The sequence below is a fragment of the Taudactylus pleione genome, unplaced genomic scaffold, assembly GCF_031769625.1.
Source record: "Taudactylus pleione unplaced genomic scaffold, aTauple2 ptg000436l, whole genome shotgun sequence".
Classification (NCBI taxonomy): Eukaryota; Metazoa; Chordata; class Amphibia; order Anura; family Myobatrachidae; genus Taudactylus; species Taudactylus pleione.
Window position 1 is genome coordinate 519080 of NW_028284838.1, and position 14132 is coordinate 533211.

General features: G+C 44.6%; 1 pseudogene; it reads right to left on the reverse strand.

Annotated features, from left to right (window-relative positions):
• Positions 1-9834: 9834 nt before the first annotated feature.
• LOC148505805 (5S ribosomal RNA) lies at positions 9835-9952 on the reverse strand (annotated as a pseudogene).
• Positions 9953-14132: the final 4180 nt, after the last annotated feature.

Here is a 14132-nt window from a genome sequence, read left to right on the forward strand (position 1 = left end):
ATGGGAGGAAAGGCTTTTAAAGAATTCCCCCAAGTATCCGCCTGGGCCGGGAGCTTTAAGTGCCTTTAAACCCTTAAATCCTGGGTGATGGGAACAGTAAGGGATTCTGCTTGCTCAGGGGAGAGGGTCGGCAAGACCAATTTATTCCAGAAGTCCTGCTTCTGAGCATGATCTATGACCAGATCAGAATATAAATCAGTATGAAATGCCTCAAAGGAATTAACAATGTCCTTCCCCTTTCTGGGCGAGCAGCAGCCTAATCCAGAACCCCACTGAAGTGCGCCTTAGCCCGTGTGTAAGCCTCACGAGTGGTGGGGTTAGAATCTAGTTTGAATACTCTGAATGATTCAGTTAGTTCTGCCTGGGCCTTTAAGTACAATTTTAAACAATCTTTCCTATATTTAGACATGTAGGTGATCATTTCTCCGCTAAGAACAGATTTGGCAGTTTGCCAGTAAAAAGCCGGGTTATCTATGTGATCGGCATTATTCGTTGCATAGTCACACCATTTTGCTTCGTAAACGTAACTGAGTTGGCTAGGTAAGACGGAAATCTCCAAGGCTTATAGGATCCTGTATCTACCAAAGGGGTCAGCGTGACCCAAATCAGTGCATGATCGGATCATCTGATGGGCTCTATACCTGCGTCATCCACACTGGAAAGCAAAGAGTCTGAAAGTCATGTGTAGTCTATATGGGATAGTGTGGCGTGGGCAGCAGACAAACAAGTGAATTCTCTATCGGTAGGGAGGAGTACTCGCCACACGTCTATCACGCGTAATTCCGATGCCAGGAAAGGGAGGCCTAGGGATGGGGCAGCACGGTCTGGAAGGAGGCTGTTGTCTATCCATGTAAGGGGAGAAAACCATGTTAAAGTCTCCACTAAAAATAAGTGAGGAGTCCATATAAGGGCATAATTTACCCAATAGAACCTGAAAAAACCGTCTGGAGTACTGTTTGGGAGCGTACAAATTACATATTGCAAACCTCTCACCTGCTATACTAACGTCAGTGATTGTATATCTCCCCGATGGGTGTGAGTAGCAGAAGTGAATTTGTGGGCCCAATTGTTTCCTAATCCGGATAACCACACCACGTTTCTTAGAGTTATAAGAGGCCGATGCTAATACAGAAAATCCCATAGTGTTAAGTTTTAAAATTTCAGGAGGCAGTAAATGAGTATGCAATTTCCAAACATATGCCAAGAGACGTTTACGTTTTATGGGGGAGTTAATACCGCCCACATTCCAGAAACAAAATTTGAGATTAGTCATAATGCAATCTTAAACATAGAAAAAGACCAGGGACAATGCAAATAATACATGAAAATATGTAAATATGTACCGAAGGTTCATACAGCCACAGGTTATGAAACATGACATATTGCTGATAAGATAACCATTTGGAAATAGTAAAAGCTCTAGAGACTCTGCAATGCTGCTGGGATGGGGAAAGGGAGTAATAAGTAATAATGAAAAAAAAAGTGAAAAAAACCATATATGGAGAAATAAATAAATAAATAAAAAAAACCAGGGCAAGGAACATGAGGCCCTGAAATCAGGACTTCCCGGTGTATACAAGAAATATATCAGTAAACACTAATAGAAGAGCAGTGAATAAGGCTCCAGGAAGCTGCAGCTAAATCTGAGCAGTCCACCCATATGCATAAACATAGACCAGCCATCAACATAAACAATGTGCAAACATATCATCAGGACAGTCGCCACCGCCAGCGACAATAATATAACAAATTCTTAAGGTGCATACACACACGATTTTTTGAACGATTATCGTTAAACGATATCGTTTAATGATAATCGTTTGAAAAAATCGTTCACTTTCTGAGTCAAACGATGAACAATTATTGTTCATGCGCGTTCACGTTTGTAGTTTGTAGTTCAGTCAGACTTGTCAACTCAACGATTTTCATTAAGTTAATATGCAAAAATCGTTTGTAGTTCATAAAAATCGTTAATTACATTTAAATGAACATAGTAAATGAACAAGTTTAGTAAACGATTTTAGTTCATTTTTTCAAGGTAGAAAATCGTTTACTAAAATCGTTCATTAACTCAATCGTTGTGTGTGTATGCAGCTTAACGTATAAATAAAGTAATTGAAACAATTACATTAAAATACCAGCAAAAAAAATAATCACATACATAGATCAAGAAATCGGGAACAACCTACTGTATATAGAGGTCTAAACCTCCGCAATAATATGCAATATAAAAAGGGAGAGGCTAATGAAACTTATAGAACCTATATGTCAGCCCTGAGAGTCCATATGGGAGCAAGAAGAATCGTCAGCCGCTGTTTCAGTCTCCTCACAAAGAAATGCAGCAGCGTCCTCTGGAGAGGAAAAGTCCACGGAGAAGTCCCTAGTAAATATACGTAGATGAGCTGGGAACAACAGGGCAAAGCGGCGGTTGTCCTTAACCAGGTTAGCACACACCTAATTAAAAGCTTTGCGGGCTCTCATGACCTCTGCCGAATAGTCCTGGAATATGAAGATCTTGCGATCATCCTATGTAAGCGCGCGATGCTTTCTGGAAGCTTGCCATATTGCCTCACGGTGGAGAAAATTCAGACAGCGAAAGATGGTCACTCGAGGCCGGACCTCCGGTTTGTCTCGCAGTGGGCGATATGGTGAGCACGTTCTATCACATTGTCGCCACAGTAGTCCCGTATATCAAACATATCCAGCAGAGAGGTGGTGTGTCACCGTTAAGTGACTCCGGGAGGTCGACTATGTGCAAATTTTTTCTCCTCGAGCGGTTTTCTAGATCATCGAGCTTGTGCAGAATTTGATAAAGTTCTTTCTGTAGGGCATCATGCTGTTGCTTCAGAAGAAAAACATCATGGAAAACCTCCCCCACCTTAGTTTCATTAGTTTCCTCTGTGCAGTATATTGTGATTAGCTTCCTGGAGTGCTTGCTTAAAAGACAGCATGTTCCTGCATCAGATGAGCCATGGTTATTTTAATAGCTTGAACTATGTGAGCATAAGTGGCTAAAGCATGAGGGGGCATTTCCAGGGCCTTAGAAGCAGTCTGTGAGGAAAAGGGAGAGGCAGAGGTGGCTGGGTGTGGTGACTCTGAGTGAGTTGTGGCCATCTTGGATTCACCCCTCACCTTTTCTTGCTTCTGGCGCTGCTGTTTAGGGGGCATGAGAGGTGTAAAATACTTCTCCATGCACAGCCAAAATGTTCCTCGCTATAGCGGTGGCGAAGTCCCAACTTTTCAGACCCTCTGGAGGTTTGGGAGCAGTGTAAAAGCTGCAGCTGTAAGGGAGCTGTTTCAGACTGCAGCCATCTCCAACGGGGCGGAGCCGGAAGTCCGGGAAATATAGTTTAATACATGAGCAGTGGGAGAATCACCGAGGAGAGTGATGGACAGCCGAGTAGACCTGCTCCCATTTCGATTGCTTTGGGGAAGCATTTATCAAGTGCATTCTATAAAATAATGGGTAGAATCTGATTGGTTGCTCTTTTCACTGCATGATACATCAACCCCTAAATGTTCTCAGCTACAAAGCATGCCCAGTGTGAAAAAAACACACTCTGTCTGCTAAACAGATTCACAGGCAACTGTGAGCCAGCCCCTATGTGCATGTTCTCATTGCTGATTTTCTTAGCTCTTCTTTCCTCTGTGTGTAATATCTTCATGTACAGTACATGCAATACTTAAGTGTCTATACTAGGTTACCCCTTACTGTATGTCTCTTGCACTTATGACTTTTCTGGCCTTGTTCCATCTTAATGTCCTTTGTCTTGTTTCTCATCACTGTCCCTTACTTGCCTGTGTTTCACCTTGGGTCCTTTCTGTTCTCCTTGTTTTTCTATCCTCATGCGCCTCTTTGGTTTCCCAATACTTGTATCATAAGCCTTGTTTTGCCAATTTCATGTGTCCCTTGCTTTCCTAGCACTTGTGTTTGTGTCCTGTCTAACATTCATTATGTTGTGGGGGCTATGTGTGGTGATGAGAGGTAGGTGTGGGAGGAAAGGGGGGGGGAGACATTTGATTGCTTGTTGCCTAGAGTCGCTGCCAACAGAGCCCAAAGAGTGCCAGCCCAGAGCTCTCAGCATCCTGTGCTCTTATCTCGCACGTGTAGTGGAATCTGTGCCTGCCTGTTCAATACAACTGCTAGCTAGAAATATTGAGATGTAGTCAGGATCCCGGCTGACGGGTGGCCGACGGTCTAAATACCGATGCTGGAATCCCATACCCAACCCAGAAATATGACTGTGCATGCCTCAGAGCAGCACTTCACTATTGCAGACAGGCATAAAAGGATCCCTTTACAACGCTACACTATGTCTCCCGGCACACCAATGATTACATGATCGCACTACTGCAAATGCCAACACTAATATGTATTGTGATGGAAACAATATGTAAAGTAGTGTGTGGGGGGAGGCGATACAAGCAGAATGCTAACATAAAATTCACAATAGCCAATAGCACAAATTGGAATAATAATGTTCCTTCACACTGCCAGTACAGGTGCCTTACCTGGGTAAAGAGTTGTGTTGTTTTGTAATGTGATATGTGACCTAGGTGTTACTCCTACAGTGCTGTGAAAATTATTTGGGACAAGGTATGTTTTTTCTGTGTTTCGTTAATTAAAATAATCCATACAATTATTTACATATTATTATTGTTAATAATATGTTCACTCTTACCTGCATTCACTTTACTATGTGATATCTCAGGCAGGGTCAGACTGGCACACAGAGGAACAGGGGAAATCCCTGGTGGGCCACACTGTCTGAGGGCCCCACCCCAGGTCATGTTGCAGACTGTGCACTGCATTGTACACCGTTACTCTATTGGAGGATCAGTTACCTTGTGGAGCAGGACCACTGAAAAACTTTGGTTCTTGGTTTTCTTCTATAGAAACTACACCAATATTTGCCTAATGGTTGCTCAAGCAACTGTGGTGGCTGGCCACACTCCCGGTGGTGGATTACCACATCCTTTAATCATGGGCCCCTACTACTGCATTCCCCTTTATGCCCCAGTCCAACACCTGACATCAGTGTTGGACCCTTTATGCCCCAGTCAAACACTGATGTCAGGCATCGATATGGTAAACCTGTCGCACATGAGGATGTTTTAGTTGGCACTGGATGAGACCTCACGTAGGGCCAGCCACTGCTGCTGGACACTACATCATCTACTGATGAGAGGAATGGATGGTTCCTCACCTTTGAGTGTGCCTGCCCCTCTCTCCTCCATGCACCTGTCATCTGTGGGACACAGCACACACCATAAAACAAGTTCTGGGAGCAAGAGAGGCAGACAGAAGAGCCTACCTCTCCAATGCACAGTACCCAAAGGAAGAATGTAAGTGTAGGAGGGAGGGCTCATATGGAACTGGTGTGGAGGGACAGGGTGGTCTACTTAAAATGTGAGGACAGAAGTTAATTATTTAATTAGTGGGAGATATTAAATTATTGGTGCGGTGATGGGACCCTCTATATATTGTTGGGTGTTGTAGGGGCATTAATTAATTGGGGTTGAATTTGAGGAGAATTTAATAAATGGAAATACAAAGTACTTAAGGTCAGGGCAGGTTGGATGCAAATAGGTTTATTTCTTAAATGTATGTTATTTAATGTCATGGCGGCCTGGAGGGATAGGTGTATTTATTAGGGATGCTAAACATCCTGGTTATCCCAGGTCTGTACCAGTTTCCGGCCTTCCGCTCCGGCATCCCTACAGAATGCATAAATGTCCCCAGTTACTAGACTGGCAGCTGCAGGATGAAAGCCAGAAGCAGGTGGATCCCAGAGGGGCCAGGGTGGAAGAAAAGCCTGGTTTGTGTGACGTAGTTGTGCAGTGCCTGGAGGTTAACCCTGGCAGCCGGCCGCACGTTATGACGTCGTCAACAGTGGCCAGCCATCTATGTCTTCCAGCTTCAGCGCACGGGCAGCTTGGATTTCAGCATTCTTGCTCACTCTTTCACAGACCAGTTCCCACATTGACCATCTCCAAAATCAATAAATAGATAGAGGGCATAGATTAGTAGAAAGCATAGATAGACAGAGAGCACAGATAGACATAGAGCATATAGGCTACTGTGACTAGGAACCAGACTGTGATATTGACACCCACAGTCACTGTAAAATCACAAACAAAGGGTCTGATTCAGATTTGGGAATAGAGTAAGAAGGAGCAAGTAACTGTGTATCCTGGTAAGACCATGCTGCACTGCAGATGGGGCAGATATAACATGTGCAGAAATATTTAGGGCCGAATTAAATTAGCCTCGAAAAGCCGAGGTTGGCGAAAACCAGATGGTTTTGCCTCATTCGCCTGTTTGGACACAATGTTTTCTCCATGCGCGTCCCCACTTTTCGCCCTATTCAATTCCAAAACAGGCGAAAATGCGGATAGGCGAATGTAGTTAATAGCGAAACTTGTGAAATAGGACAGCATATTTTGGGGAAATCAGCCTGTACCCCAGAAAAAGCCTCACTGACCCAGGGAATCAATATAGAAGAGTATAAATAGCCCTAATAAATGTATTTAGTTATCTTATATTGAGTCTAAGGGCTGTTATATACATATTTGCAAAAGTGTGGAAAAATGCTATAAAGCAATGTTTTGTTTTAGAAAAAGAAGTACCGTAGTTAAATTTGAGGTACATGTTAATGGGTACTAGTATGTTTTGGTGTCACTAAAGTGAAGATTTAAAAAAATCTAAAAAATACACCTGCTGCATCCTCCTGCAATCCTAAAACCACCTGTCTCTACCTTTTAGACCCCCGAAAATACCAGGCCACTACTTTTTACCCATTTTCCAACACTTAAAATTTTTGCCCCAAAAATTACATTTTTTGGGGGGTAAATTAAGATTTTTTTTTCCTAGTCAGTCATTTTTATCCAAAGGGATCTGAACCAAGCCCCCACATTTGTATCCCAAAATATGGATTTTGCTCTTCTTTTCTCCTGCCTCTTGCTGGAGAAACTCCTTTGCCTGTTTTTGCCTATGGAGTTTTCACCTAGGTGAAAGCGTCCTGGAGTTGAATATGGCGATGAATTCAAAACTGGCAAAAACCGCGCATCGGCGAAAACTTTTCGCCAATCTTGGCTTTTTGTGGCTAATTGAATTCGGCCCTTAGATTTGGGAGGGGTGTGTCCAAACTGAAATCTAAATTGCGGTGTAAAAATAAAGCTGTCCAGCATTTGTTGGCTACATGCAACAGCAGCCAGTATTTACCCCACATGCAGAGCCGTAACTAGACTTTTTGGTGCTCTGTGTCAGAGAGAGCATTAGTGCACCCCCCCCATTTTTTAAATAGGTACACAAGATAGTGCACCTGAAAAAGGGCCATAGCCCCATGGGGAAGGGTCAGGGAAGAGATAGGGGAGGCCAGGAGATGCTGGGGATAAAAGAAGAGGAAGCTACAAGTGAGAATGATAATAAACAGGAAAATTCACAGGCCCAAACAGTGCCCCCTGCCCTGCGGTGCCCTGTGCCATGGCACTGGTCGCACTACCCTAGTTACGGCCCTGCCCACATGTAAAAAAATGTATGTATTTGCACCATTTGCATTGCAACATGGTTTGTCCAGGAACACAGTAACTTGCTCTATTTTAAGGTGCCTATCCACTAGACGATTAAAATGAGTAATTGAACGATTATATCGTTCGATCATCATTCGATAATCGTTTGCAGATTGTTTAAAAAAAAATAAGAGTTATAGTATAGCATACCTTTGTTAACTCTTTTTCTTCAAGGTCCATAGGGCCCACAGAAATCACCTTGGGTATGTAGCTGAAGTGATCCAGGCATCAAACAGCCAACAAGCTTTAACTCCCAGGATGCCCTGGGTCCTCCTCCATATATACCCCGCCCCTGGCTACAGGCAGTCAGTTTGTTATCAAGCCTAAGCAGGAAAGAAAAAATTGAAAAGGAAGGACCCTTGCATTCCAGACACACTCTCTCTAAGAAGAGGGAATCATAGAAATACAACAGAAAAGAAGTCCCCAAAAACAACAGATGCGTTAGGGTGGGTGCTCTGTTGACCCTATGGACTTCGAAGAAAAAGGGTTAACAAAGGTATGTTATACCTTAACTCTTATTTTCTTCTTCGGGTTCCATAGGGTCCACAGAAATTACCTTGGGATGTCCCAAAGCAGCTCCTCCAAGGGGTGGGGACGATCCTGTGTCTCAGTAGAAAGAAGAATCCTACACCCAAAGGAAGCATCCTGAGAGGCAAATGTGTAAAATTTTACAAAGGTATGGACGGAAGACCACGTGGCTGCCTTGCAAACTTGTTTAGCAGAGGCCCCACGATGAACCACCCACGATGGTCCCACAGATCGAGTAGAATGTGCTGTGACCGTGTTCGGAACAACAAGATCAGCTTGTGTGAAGGCTTGAGAAATTGTCATATGCAACCACCTGGCCAAAGTCTATTTGTTAGCTGGCCAGCCTCGCTTATGACATACAACACAAATAAAGAATCTGACCTTCTAATGGCGTCGGTGCGATCTACATAGTGCACGGAAAATATCCAGTGATGCTTCACCAGCCGACCGGCCAGAAGCTTGTAAGGCCCGAACCACAATTTCTTAATTCACATGAAACCGGGATACCACCTTAGGAAGGTACCCGGCCCTATTAAGAAGATCAGCTCTATCCTGGCCAAAAGACAGAGCTGCCAAAATCAGAGACCGTACAGCAGAAGCAAGACCATCTTTGCTGTTTAACTAGTTTAGGTCTACTGAGTTCAGTGGTTTGAATGGAGTAGCCTGCCAAACCTTGAGAGCCAAAGTCAAATCCCACGGGGCTACCGGGGTGGATAAAGGGAGAAATGAAAAAAATATTCTAACACCAGGCAATGGGGCGATCCTTCGCTGAAATAAACTGAAAGTGCAGAAACCTGAACCCTGAGGGTGGCCAGATGGAAACCCTGATCAAAAATCAACCTGAACAAAGAAAGCACTCCAGAGACCCTAAACACCTTGGGGTTACATTTCTCAGTTCGCACCACTGAAAAAAACGAGTACCAAATTCTGTAATAAATGCGGGCAGAGGAAGGTTTCCGTACCCTCAACATTGTCTGAACTACAGAATTGGAAAAACCTTTTGCCTTTATGGCAGAGGTCTCAAGAGCCATGCCACCAAAAACAGACTAAGAAGATTTGGGTATAGGCAGGGACCCTGTATTAACAGGTCCGGCCTTTGAGGAAGAGGCCATGGAGTGTCTATGGAGAGACTCTGTAGATCGGTGAACCCATGGTGTCTGGACCAAGCAGGAGCTATCAGTATTACTGTCCCACTTTCCTTCTTGAATTTCCTGATGACCCTTGGAAGAAGGGAAACTGGAGGAAACAGATACCCAGTCTGAAGTTCCACTTTACTGCCAGAGCGTCCACAAACTCGGCTGCAGGATCCCTTGTTCTGGACCCATACCTGGGGACCCTGTGTTTGTGACCTGAGGCCATGAAGGTAATACCTCTGGAAGACCCCATCTGTCCCCAAGGCTCTGAAATACTCGTGGATGAAGAGCCCACTCTGCGGCATGTATATCTTGCCGACTTAGGAAGTCCACTTCCCAATTGAGGACTCCTGGTCAAAGCGGATATCGTCGGAAAAGTAACATTCTGCCCAGACCAGAATGTTTAATACTTCCGCCATGGCAGCCTCCCTGATGGTTGAGGCAGGCTACTGCGGTAGCATTGCAAATTGTACCTACACAGGCCTGTCCTTCAGTATTTCCTGAGCTTGAACCAGCTCTCTAAAACTGCCTTTAGTTCCAGGACATTTACGGACAGAAGACTTTCTTTTGCGTCCATCATCCATGAAATGTGTCGACCTGTTACCTACAGCACCTAGTGTTCCCAGGTGGTCTCCCATACAAGTACTAACCAGGCCCCCACTGCATAGGTTCCAAGATCAGATGAGATTGGGCATGTCCAGTGTGTTGCGGCTGTAGGTTCCCCCGCGGAGGCTGGCATTGGTCGTGAGGAGTACCCAAACTGGAATCCAGAATGGTCGACCCTTGTTGAGACGTCACCTTTACAACCACCACGACAGGGACAGTCGCACTTCTGGCAAGAGACGATAGTCTGTGACCTTACTGAGTGGTACTCCTGATACCAGAGTCGCGGCCTGTTGGGGGAAGACGGAGCGGCGACGCGAGAGTCTATCCGGGTGCTAAGCTGCTTCAGGTCTCCCATCCGTCAGCCATGCGCCGCCACTCAGAAAAAAGAAAAAAAAAACTTGTTTGGGGACTGCTCCTGCAGTCCCACTGACCACATGGTGCTCCTGCACCAAACAGCAAAAAACTGACTGCCTGTAGCGGGGCGGGGTATATATGGAAGAGGACACAGGGCATCCTGGGAGCGAAAGCTTGTTGACTGTTTGGTGCCTGGATCACTCCAGCTACATACCCAAAGTAATTTCTGTGGACACTATGGAACCCGAAGAAGAAATTTGTCTTTTAGACATCTATCATTGGGCAAACATGCTGGTTGATTGATTTTGCCTACACTGAACGACTGCTCGTTCAGTGTAGGCACAGCACAGACTGACAAACAACTGCACGATTACAACGTCATAATCGTGCAGTCTTTTGCCTGTCTTCTAGTGGATAGGCACCTTTACTATATTCCCAAATCCGAATCAGGCCCAGAGGCAACAACACATACTGTACTGAATATTTCATATAATAAGTATAACACTATAACCTGCAAAATAAGGAATAAAAAAAAAAATCTTTATTTTGTATTTCAACTTGGTCTTGAGTCTTTTGACTCAAAAGACTGTCTCCCTTAATTTATATTAAATACTGTTTTGCGTTTAAGCTCATCGTTCTAATTTATACAGAACTTTGAGAATGCCACCACCAAAGAGGAAATGTCAGTTAATTGATAAATTGCGCAATAACTTTCCTTATATTAAGAAATGTAAAGAGAATGACAATGAAGCTGTGTTATACTCAATGTGCAGCGCTGTGTTTGCAATTGGCCCTGGCGGGAGGTCTGACATTATGGTCCATATTAAATCAGAGAAACACAAACTTGTATCGAAGGCTTCTTTAACTTTCAGGAAAGTAACCAGATTTTTTGACACCTGTCAAAGCAGATAATGAGTCTCTACTATCAAAACCATAATGAAAGTGAAGGAACATCATCATCTACATCATAATATGGGTATTAAAAAATATATTTCTTAAGTTTTTCAGTAAACCCATTTTTAAAAATTAAAATACATACAGTCGGGATAAATTGTGGCCTTTAAATGTGCTTTAAATATCCAAACCCTGCCAAATTCTACATACAGTCTGTATTTTGTCTTCACAGCAATATTATTCACATACTATGGGGTTTATGTAGTAGGGTGCGGTGTGGGTTGACTGCACCAGTGGAGTCCCCGCTAATGTGCCCCAGGTTTTTATTTTTGAAATATAGCAACCCTAGTATTTATTAAATGCTAACCTTAGGGCCCATTGCAGGTAGAAGAGCTAATTATTAAACATAAGTGATATTTGTGGTGTATATAGTTCTCATTGCTGTGTATGTATTCTGGTGGAAGGTTACAACGGATCTTATTATTTGTTTGTATTAGTTGGCGTATGCAGGGCTGCCATCAGAAATCGTGGGGCCCGGTACTGACAAAGAAGGCAGGCCCCCCCCCCGGGGGATAGTGCAGAGGTGGGAGGAGCTGTATATGTGGGTGGAGCTACACAGGGGGGGGGGTTTGGCCGTCAATTAGTGCATCACCCAGTTTAAAAATTCTCAAAGTTTGGGGTGGGGAAGACAGGATGGGAATGGGTGGCACAGGGCTGGGAAGGCTGGACTGGGAGGCTACAGGGAAGGTTGGACTGGGGGTGGACAAGGCAGGGAAGGCTGGATCTTAATTGGGGGGCACAGGGCAGAGAAAGCTGGCTGGACTAGCGGGGGCAGGAAAGGCTAGGTACACTAGTGGGGAGGCACAGGGCAGAGAAGGTTGGACTGGGGTGGGGGACAGGGCAGGGAAGACTGGCTGGATTAAGGGGGGCACAGGGCAGGGAAGGGTGGCTGGACTAGGGGAGCAGGGGGCAGGGAAGGCTGGCTGGACTAGGGGAGCAGGGGGCAGGAAAGGTTGGCTGGAGTAGAGCGTTAGGGCAGGGAAGGCTTGCTAGTTTCTTGCAGTAGGTGGAGCGGAGGGGCACAGGGCAGGGACTCCTCCTACCTTGATTCTTCAGAGGGCCCAGGCCGGGAGACAGCAGTGCAGAGTATATGAATCAGCAGTCGGGTAGACACAGCACCGCTGGTGGTAATTGAAATACGACGCTGCCCGCGAGCCAATCACAGCTCGCGGACCGGCAGCCAATCAGGAGCGGCTGCAAAGGCTGCTCCTGATTGGCTGCCAGTCCGCGAGCTGTAATGTCTTGCGGCCGGCACCATATATCAAATACCGCCGGCGGCGCTGTGTTTCCCCGGCTGCTGATTCATATACTCTGCACTGCTGTCTCCCGGGCCCGGCAGTCCCTCCCTGACGGCGACCCTGGGCGTATGAATCTCTAGTTTTTGTCTTTGGTTTTCTGCAGTGTTTCAGTAAAGAAGTATGCTCACTCACTGTGTCTAAGTTGTTAAGAAACCCTTATTAAAATATAAGTCACAGACTTAACACTGGCGACGAGGATTAAATCTGCTTCAGCATTGCTCCAGTGATCAGTGGAGCACCAGTGGACTGACACAGCACAATCGTGGTGCAAGAGGAGCAGCACATGCAGACTGCCAGCATCACCTAGCCTGAATACAGGGGCATGTGAGTTATATCATTCTTTCTCTAAGGAAGGGAGGAAAAAGGACATAAAGGCAAAATGTCAGGATATATTGGCACATTAGCTGCTTTTGATACTATAGAGGACTAGGCTACATATATTGAGAGAGTGGAATTATACTGTCATGCTAATTCTGTGCAGGAAGATAAGAAAGTAGCAGTCTTACTCAGTGTAATGGGTGCCACAACATACAGATAGCTAAGGAGTTTAATAACACCTGAAAAGCCAGCTAGCAAGTCATTCACTGACATAGTGTACATTTTAAAAAAACATTTACATCCTAAACCATTAGTGATTGCTGAAAGATTCAGGTTTCACAGAAGGGATCAAACTAAAATTGAAAGTATATCTGAGTACATTGCTGAACTGAGAATGTTATCTGAAAAGAATAACATTGAACTGAGAATGTTATGTGAGTTTGGAGCAGGGTTACTAGATGCCCTAAGAGACCGTTTAGTTTATGGGATGACAAGTGCTAGTGTACAAAAGAAATTGCTGGCTGAGCCTGAACTGACCTTAGAGCGAGCACTATCCATAGCTATTTCAATGGAGACTGCATCCAGGGATGCATCCAAATTACAACAAAAGGGACCAGAATGTACTGCTAATCCAATTCATTGGAATCAGAGACAAGATGCAAGTCAGTGCTGGTTTAAAGACAAAGTGTGTAGAAAATGTAAGAAAAGAGGCCATATTGAAAGGGTGTGCCAGTCGGGAAGAACACCCAGCCACCCGCAAGTATCCAAAGCCTATGGGAGAAAATATGCAACACCCCAGGTGCATAAGGTAGCTGACAATGAGTCAGACTCTACTGATAGTACTGGGACAGAGAAAGGTTTAGGCAGCCTAGAGGTGCACTTTATAACAGCAAAAGAGCACCAAGTGATTTGGGTCACCTTGGAAGTAGCAGGTATTTACTTAAAAATGGAATTAGACACAGGCTCTGCTCTGTCAGTGGTAAATGCAAGTGATTACAAATGCCTATTTGCTGAGATTCCTTTAAAGAAAACATCAGTAGCACTCCGCACATATACGGGCGAACCTGTGTCCCCACTGGGAAAAATAAAAGTATTTGTTAAATACAAAGGCAATACTCATAAGCTGTATTTATATGTACGTCCACAGGGTGGACCAGCACTATTGGGCCGCAAATGGATAAGGAATATTCAAATTGATTGGCAGTCCATTCACATGTTACAGCCTATCACATCTAATGTATCACAAGTAACGCAGCTACTAAAAGACTCTCAAAATTGTTAGCTGCTGCACAACCCATTTTCCAACAAGGGATAGGCACGCTAAAGGGCATTAAGGCCAGTATAGAGTTGGATCCACATGCCGTACCAA